Source organism: Martes martes, assembly GCF_963455335.1.
Source record: "Martes martes genome assembly, chromosome: 1".
Lineage (NCBI taxonomy): Eukaryota > Metazoa > Chordata > Mammalia > Carnivora > Mustelidae > Martes > Martes martes.
The window spans coordinates 7,724,177-7,732,509 of NC_137888.1; the positions used below are offsets into that span (position 1 = coordinate 7,724,177).

General features: G+C 42.1%; 1 pseudogene across 1 annotated transcript; it reads left to right on the top strand.

The window, feature by feature from the left end:
• The first annotated feature begins 7,038 nt into the window (after positions 1-7,038).
• On the top strand, positions 7,039-8,000 carry LOC308347418 (heterogeneous nuclear ribonucleoprotein A1-like; annotated as a pseudogene). The gene has a single exon. The product of its transcript is annotated as a heterogeneous nuclear ribonucleoprotein A1-like (transcript).
• Positions 8,001-8,333: the final 333 nt, after the last annotated feature.

Here is an 8,333-nt window from a genome sequence, read left to right on the forward strand (position 1 = left end):
AAGGTGAACAGTTGACAATTCATCCCTGGACAGTGGCGTAGCTAGAATCTGACACCCTTCCTCTTCCTACACACTTCTGAGTGAAGGTCCTTGATTGATCCCTTTATACAAGTTTCATTGTTTGATCTGGATTTAATAGTAATTTGTGTATATGATAGATTTAAAATGAGCAAAATAGGGTGCCTAGGTGGTTCAGTCCATTAAGCATGGACTCCCGTTTCTACTCAGGTCATGATCTTAGGGTCCTGGGATGGAGCCCACATCGGGCTCTGTGCTCAGCGGGAAGTCTGCTTGTTCCTCTTACTCTCCCTCTCCCCCTCATGCTCTCTCTCTCTCTCAAATAAGCAAAATCTTAAAAAAATAAAACAAGAGAGGGGCACTATTTAAACTGACCACAGTAGTATGTTGTGAACCAGGAAGTTAATACAGTTGACCTTGATCGACACAGAGTTAGGGGTGCAGACACCCCCTTCCCCACTGTAGTCAAAAATCGTGTATAACTTTTGACTCCTCCAAAATTTAACTTTTAATAGTCTATTGTTGACCAGAAGCCTCAGCAATAACATACAGAGATGATTAACACATATTTTGTATGTCATAAAGATTATGTACAATATTCCTACAATAAGGTAAGCTAGAGAAAGACAATGTTTTAAAAAATTATAAGGAAGACAAAATACATTTATAGCCAACAAAAATCCACATCTAAGTGGACCCATGCAGTTCAAACCCATGTTACTCAAGAGTCAACTGCACTCAGTTCTCTACACCTGAGGTCCAAAACCAAAAAAATGAAAGTAATATATGGTCTTTACAAATCATTTTACAATACGCAAAACAATAAAGAGGTACAGATTACTCATAGATACCACCCAGAGATAAACCTAATCAATATCTTCATATTGGCATGTATCCTCCCAGACCTTCTTGGGGAGACAGGAGTGCAAACACATACATATAACACATATAGGTACATTTTATGCCTCCTTTACTCACAATTATGAACACATTTTTCTGTTAATCAAGTAAAATTTAGGTAATTATTTTAACAACTATAAGTATTCTGTCAGTTGAGTGGGCCGTAATTCATTTCACTGCTTCTCTATTTTTAAGGAAGTTTTCCCTTGTTTTATTACAAATAAACCTGCATAAACATCACATATATACATTTTACACACCTGTCTAGCTATTCCTTAGGGTACGGGAAGGGCACGCATGCATCCTGAAAAAGCTGATTCTCATCGCCGAAATATCCCTCAGAAGGGATTTCACCAATTTGCAGCCCTAGAAGTAGTGAGAATGACTTTTCCGCACATCCTACCACTCTCCTGCTTTAATTCGCATTTCTTTGACTATATAATATCTTCAGTTTTTATATAAGTTTATTAAAGGCTACTTATGCCCTGCCTGCATATATTGCAAGCTCATCTGCGAGAGAAGTGAGATTTTTACTGACTCTATTTTACTTTAATTTTTTTTATTTTTAATTTTGAGTTTTTAAAAATTTTTACTGTAGAAAAGAATAAAGGGACAAAGAAAAGAAACACTGTTCCAGGTGGATCTAACCCGGATCTTTTCCCTGCCTCCTCCTCTACCCTCACTCTCCTACCGCCTCTCTACCAGGCACCTGGCTGAGTGCCCTGCCTCCATCCTGCCACCATCATGAGGTTGCTAACAAGGTTGTTCTATGTCAAGATGTGGTTCTGATCGTGCCATTTTTTTTAAAGGAGGACCATAGGAACGCCTGGGTGGCTCAGTCGGTTAAGCCTCTGTCTTCGGCTCAGGTCCTGAACCCAGGGTCCTGGAATTGAGTCACACATGGGGTTCCTTGCTTGGGGGGGGGGGGAGCCTGCTTCTTCCTCTGCCTGGCACTTCCCCTGCTTGTGCTCTCTCTCTCTCTCACAAATAAATAAAAATCTTTAAAAAAAGAAAAGATTTAAAAAACAAAGGAGGACATATTCACCACTTTCCTATCATATAAGAATGTTTACTAATATTATTTCATGACTTATAGTTAACATTTTCTTTTCCCATGACATCAAGGTAAATGTTAAATAAAAAATGTGAAAGATTAACTAGAAAATGTAATAGTATATATTTTGCCCTGTTTTGGGGAATAGCTTGAAACAGTATTTTGCAACATTTTGGCAAGACTTGAAAAGAAATACACTTTAATATATTGATTCATACCTATATAATAGCTTCCTTGAAATTAACAAGTTGGGGAAAAAATGCCCTAATGAAACTGTGAAAAACAATTAAGTAGATGGAATTAAAAATTAGGTAGAAGGTGCAGAAATCTACAAAGGTCACTTACTTCAACGGTTCATTAGCTCAACAGTTCTTGAGTTTTGGCTTCTTTTCGTGACTTTCTAATGTAGGTATGTAATGGACATCATGTAATATTCCTACAATGTTTATTAATATGTGCATTTACTGCTACTATCCTCAACATTTTTGCTATTGTGCTCCAGTTCACTTCAAAAGACATTTATGTGGTTGTGGCAGTGGTATTACTCTATTATCTTGTGTTTGTATGCCTGTTTCTTCCCTATCAGTACTCTAAGGGCAAGCATCCTATATTTTCGCCCGAGCATCACTACGTCACATCTGGCACACCATACATAAGATTTTGGTTTTTTTTTTAAATGAATGATGAGCTCCTGCTATTTGCTTCCTCTCTTTTCCTCCATTCTACACGACGTTTTAGGCAATCATAAAACTTTAGGGGAAACTGTCCAGTGATTTGTATAGAAGCAGGAAACGTTCTCTTCTGATCTTAAAATGGCTGGCATTCCTCTAGCACCAGAGGAAAGATTGTTTCAGTCAGCAAAGCCAGAAGAAAATTCCATGGAAGGGATACAATACTGCTAGTGATTACCCTGTAGCTAGTTAGTTCTACCACTGCAGTATTTCCCAAACCAGGGTTCCTGCACAGTCTGCAGTTCACCCCAGGTACCTCCAGTTTGAGAAACTATAGCTTTGGGCATTCTTATCGGACGGAGTATCTAAGGAGGACCTCTGTGTTGCTAAGTCTTTTAACTTCGTGTGTGTGTGTGTGTGTGTGTGTGTGTTCTAGTTTTATTTTTTTAATTAACACAGTAAAATTCACTTTTTCTATATATATAATTCCACAAATTTCAACACATGTATAAATTCATGCAACCACCACCAGGATTTAGGTACAAACCAGTTCCATCACCCCAAAAAACTCTCTCATGGCATCTCTTTGCCATCACTCTCTCCCCCAACCCCTAGTCCCTAGAAGATCTCTAATCATTTATCTGTTGTCCATCACGATGATCTTGTTGAGTCAGTTATCTTCTATATCCCCAAAGTAAAAATAATAGCCTTCTATAAAGCTATTTCTATATTTCTATTTTTTTATATTTCTATAAAAATAATTGCTTCCCTGTTTCCTCTCTTTGTCACCCTCTTCCTTGGGGCTGCCGCGACTGTTTCTCAAATGCAGAATCACAACATTGCCTGTTGAACCACCCGAAGGAGGCCCGTTGCTTGGGGGATAACAGTCCTACCCGTTGGTTTCTCGCCCAGTCGCCATCCGACCCCTCAGTCCTTCTCAACCTGTTGAGCCCCCGGAACATGACTGGTTCATTCCTGTGCACTCTTCTCTCCCCTAGAAGGCCTTATTCCCTGGTCAAAACTTTTATCTCCCTGCATTTTCACTGCAAGCTCCTTTTTCCCTCAGCCAGGAGAAAAGGAAGCCCTGCAGGGCCAGAGACCTAGCTCGCTTGGCTTTTTTTTTACCCTCAGTGCTTGGCACATACTGGGTACCCAATAAATGTTTGGGTAAGAATAAAGCCACCATAGAATTGCAAAACAGCAAGGGCTGGCTTCAGTGGGCAAGCAGCTAAAAGCAGGAAACGGTTAAAAGCAAGAGGAATACACTTAACTCCAGGCTTGAAAGGGGGTGGCCACCTGCTTCCGGCTTTCCTCTCGTCCCACAATGGGTGGGTTTCCTGAAGATTTGTGGGGAGCCTGACTGGGAGCGTTGTAAACCCAGAGGAAGGGCTGTAGTGGCTTCAGTGAAACACTGAATGAGGTGACTTGGGGGGCGGGGATGTCATTGATTGTCACAGGACCCTCTGACTTGCTCTAGCTGGAAAGGCTGGTGGCCAGGGGAGAGGGGCTGGTGTCTGGAGGGCGGTAGGGAGCTGGTCACGCTTAGGTGTTGCCAAAATGGGACCTTGACATTTCCTTCTAGATTGTCTGCTCCAAAAAGGACTGGGGCGAAGGTGAGAATTCAGGGTGGAAGCAGAAAACAGGAATAAATGCCTGGGCTATGTGCTTTGCAGCTAGACAGGCAGAGTGGCTGGCGGAAGCCCAGTGTTCCAGGATTCTGACCTGAAACAGTCCAACATACTCAAGGTACATTAGTTCAGACCACTATAAAAGGGGGCCCTGTCCTCAGCAAAAGACACCTGAGACATCATAAACTCATAGGCTGTTAGAGTGAGAAGGAACCTAGCCCTCACCTGTCAAAACCCTAATCATGAAGTTGCTGCCGTGGGGTAGAAATGACACAGGAGACCTTATCTGTTAACTGTACAGCGACATTCTGTTCACACTAGTCATTGAGAAGATTTTCGTTTTCTTTCAGTGTCGCAGGGCACAGGCAGTGTCCTATAAATGCGGACTTTCTAGAAGGGATTGGCGACCTTAGGAGTCATAATAGCAATTGGTTAAAAGGGGGTGGCGGGATGGAGAATGTGAGGGTCTAGTCTAGTGTCACCCCCATTCTAGCTGTAAGGTCTTGAGTGGTTTACTGAGCCGCTCTGAATCTGTTTCCTTATTTCAAAAGGGGATTGTTTATCTTCTTTATGACCATCATTCTTTATGCAAATATTAGGCCCTCATGCAAACAATAAGAGAATGCAATAATAAGTATACATGAGCTGAGTTCAAATTGGCAGAAGAGTCGGAGACCTTAGTGTGGTCTGGTCCCAGGAGTTCCGCTAGATAACCATCAAATCATTCTGAACACCCGCGAACTCAGCCTGAGATGGAAGAAAAGAGTAGCTGCAACTCTACGAGTAGAAAAGCGACCGCTTTCTGCAAGGTAGGAGAGGCAGAGAAGTGAATCCGAGGTGATATACGGGAAGATAAAGTGCGAGGGGAAGGAGCCTCCGGGAGCCGCCTCCCGGAAAGTGATAGAGCAGCAGAGCACAAAATCAGAACTTTTACACGTCGGCTTCGTGAGGTGTGTCCCTGCCTGCAAGGCACGCAGGCAGCGAAGCGGGGGTGGAATCCTGTGTGGGAAAGTGTGGTCCCTGGATCCTTGGGGTCACAGGGAGACCGGGGGTGCCTGAGTGCAGTAGAGTGGCCCCGGCATTAGAGCGGGGAAGCCGGCTGCGATCGGCAATCCCAGGAGAGCGCTCTCAGCTCAGGGTTGCCCTAAACCACAAACCACGGCATGGTTGGGTCACTACTCTCCAAGCAGGGGCCCCCCAAAATGGCAGAACCAACAAGAACCCCCTTCTTCCACAGGAGGAGCGATGTGGGAGTGCACCGCAGGTGACGGCACGGTTAGGAGACTCGAAATGGGGTCACGTGCCTGGGATAGAAACATTCGAGGGGCACCTGGGTGACTCAGTCATTGGGCATCTGCCTTCGGCTCAGGGCATGATCTCAGGGTCCTGGGATCCGCCCGGCATCAGGCTCCCTGCTCTGCGGGAGGCCTGCTTCTCCCACTCGCGATCTCCCTGCTGTGGTTCCCTCTTTCGTTGTGTCTCTTGCTGTCAAATGAATGAATAAAATCTTAAAAAAAAAAAAAAAAAAAAGCTTGGTCAGGTCCAGGTGAGCATCCAGTGCCTTCAGGGAACAAAAGCCACACAGAGAAATCATGAGCAGATTAGTTAGCCTGGCCCCTGGCAAGGGTGGTCCAACTCTGTCAGGGGCAAAGGCACTTGAGAATCAGGGTAACAGGCTCCTCCCCTAGAAGATCAGCAAGAACATGGGGCTAAGACCAAGTTTACATGTTATGCTGAACGGCAACACTCCAACCCTACAGGAAAGCAGTATATAGAATTCATGTTTTTTTCTCCACGATTCTTTAGTCTTTCAATTTTAATTTTTTTCCTCTTTCCTTTTTCAATAAATGTCTTATTTTATCAACTCTTTCAAAAATGTTTTATAATTTTTGTTCTTACAGTTATATTCTAAACTTTCATTATATTTAATTTTATTTTTGTACACATGATCTTTTCATTCTTTACCATTTGGGGATGCAGTTTCTTCTAAAAAAAAGACACTGAGAATTTAGTGTGTGGCTCTGTTCTCTTCACCTATCTAATCGTATTTGCTCTTTTTTCTTTCTTTTTTTTTTTTTTTTGGTTTTACTTTGTTAAAGCCTTTTTAAATTCTCACCATTACAATAAATAAATAAATAAATAAATAAATTCTCACCATTATAGTTACAATCTATCCTTTCAATGTATTTAATTTTATTTTTGTTTATATATAAGTTTTTCATTCTTTACAATTTTGAGATGTAGTTTCTTCTAATAAACTGACCAAAATATACTCAGGATATAGTGTATTGCTCTGTTCTGTTTAACTGTCTGTTTGTATTCTTTTTTCCCCCTCTTTTTGTTCTCCTTTATTTTTCATTTTCACATTTACATTCCATCCATTCAATATATTTAATTGTATTTTTGTACATATATAAGTTTTTCATTCTTTACAATTTTGGGATCTACTTCCCTAACACACAGACCAAAATATACACAGGATCCAGCGTATTGCATTATTCTGTTCACCATTCGGATCAAATTCTCTTTCTTTTTTTTTTTTTTAATTTTAATTTTTTTCTTTAGTTTTGGGTCTCTTCTGATGTGTTTAGTGTATATTTCTCTGGGGTCATTGTTGCCATTTTACTATTTTGTTCTCTTGTTCATCTATTCTTCTCTGGACAAAATAACGAGATGGAAAAACTCACCTCAAAAAAGAAAACAAGAGCTTTCTGCCCGTGGACGCCGCCGAGTAAGCATCGTTAAAGTCTCCCCTCCCATCGCCATCATGTCTAAGTCAGAGTCTCCCAAAGAGCCTGAACAGCTGCGGAAGCTCTTCATCGGAGGTCTGAGCTTTGAATCAACCGATGAGAGTCTGAGGAGCCATTTTGAGCAATGGGGAACACTTACGGACTGTGTGGTAATGAGAGATCCAAACACCAAGCGCTCCAGAGGCTTTGGGTTTGTCACATATGCCACTGTGGGGGAGGTGAATGCAGCCTTGAATGCAAGGCCACACAAGGTGGGTGGAAGAGTTGTGGAACCAAAGAGGGCCGTCTCAAGAGAAGATTCTCAAAACCTGGTGCCCACTTAACTGTGAAAAAGATTTTTGTTGGTGGCATTAAAGCAGACACTGTAGAACATCATCTAAGAGATTATTTCGAACAGTGTGGGAAAATCAAAGTGATTGAGATCATGACTGACCGAGGCAGTGGCAAAAAGAGGGGTTTTGCTTTTGTAACATTTGATGACCATGATTCTGTAGACAAGATTGTCATTCAAAAACACCATACTGTGAATGGCCACAACTGTGAAGTAAGGAAAGCACTCTCTAAGCAAGAGATGGCTAGTGCTTCACCCAGCCAAAGAGGTCGAAGTGGTTCTGGAAACTTTGGTGGTGGTTGTGGAGGTGGTTTTGGTGGGAATGACAACTTTGGTCGTGGAGGAAACTTCAGTGTTCAAGGTGGCTTTGGTGGCAGTAGAGGTGGTGGTGGATATGGTGGTGGTGGGGATGGCTATAACGGATTTGGTAATGATGGAAGCAACTTTGGAGGTGGCGGAAGCTATAATGATTTTGGCAATTATAACAATCAATCCTCAAATTTTGGACCCATGTAATGAGGCAATTTTGGAGGCAGAAGCTCTGGCCCTTATGGTGGTGGAGGCCAATACTTCGCCAAACCACGAAACCAAGGTGGCTATGGTGGTTCCAGCAGCAGCAGCAGCTACTGCAGTGGCAGAAGGTTTTAATTACTGCCAGGAAACAAAGCTTAGCAGGAGAGGAGAGCAAGAAAAGTGGCAGGGAAGCTACAGGTTACAACAGATTTGTGAACTCAGCCAAGCACAGGGGTGGCAGGGCCTAGCTGCTACAAAGAAGACATGTTTTAGACAATACTCATGTGTATGGGCAAAAAAACTCGAGGACTGTATCTGTGACTTATTGTATAACAGGTTGTTTTAGTTTCTGTTCTGTGGAAAGTTTAAAGCATTCCAACAAAGGGTTTTAATGTAGATTTTTTTTTTTTTTGCACCCATGCTGTTGATTGCTAAATGTAATAGTCTGATCATGACGCTGAATAAATG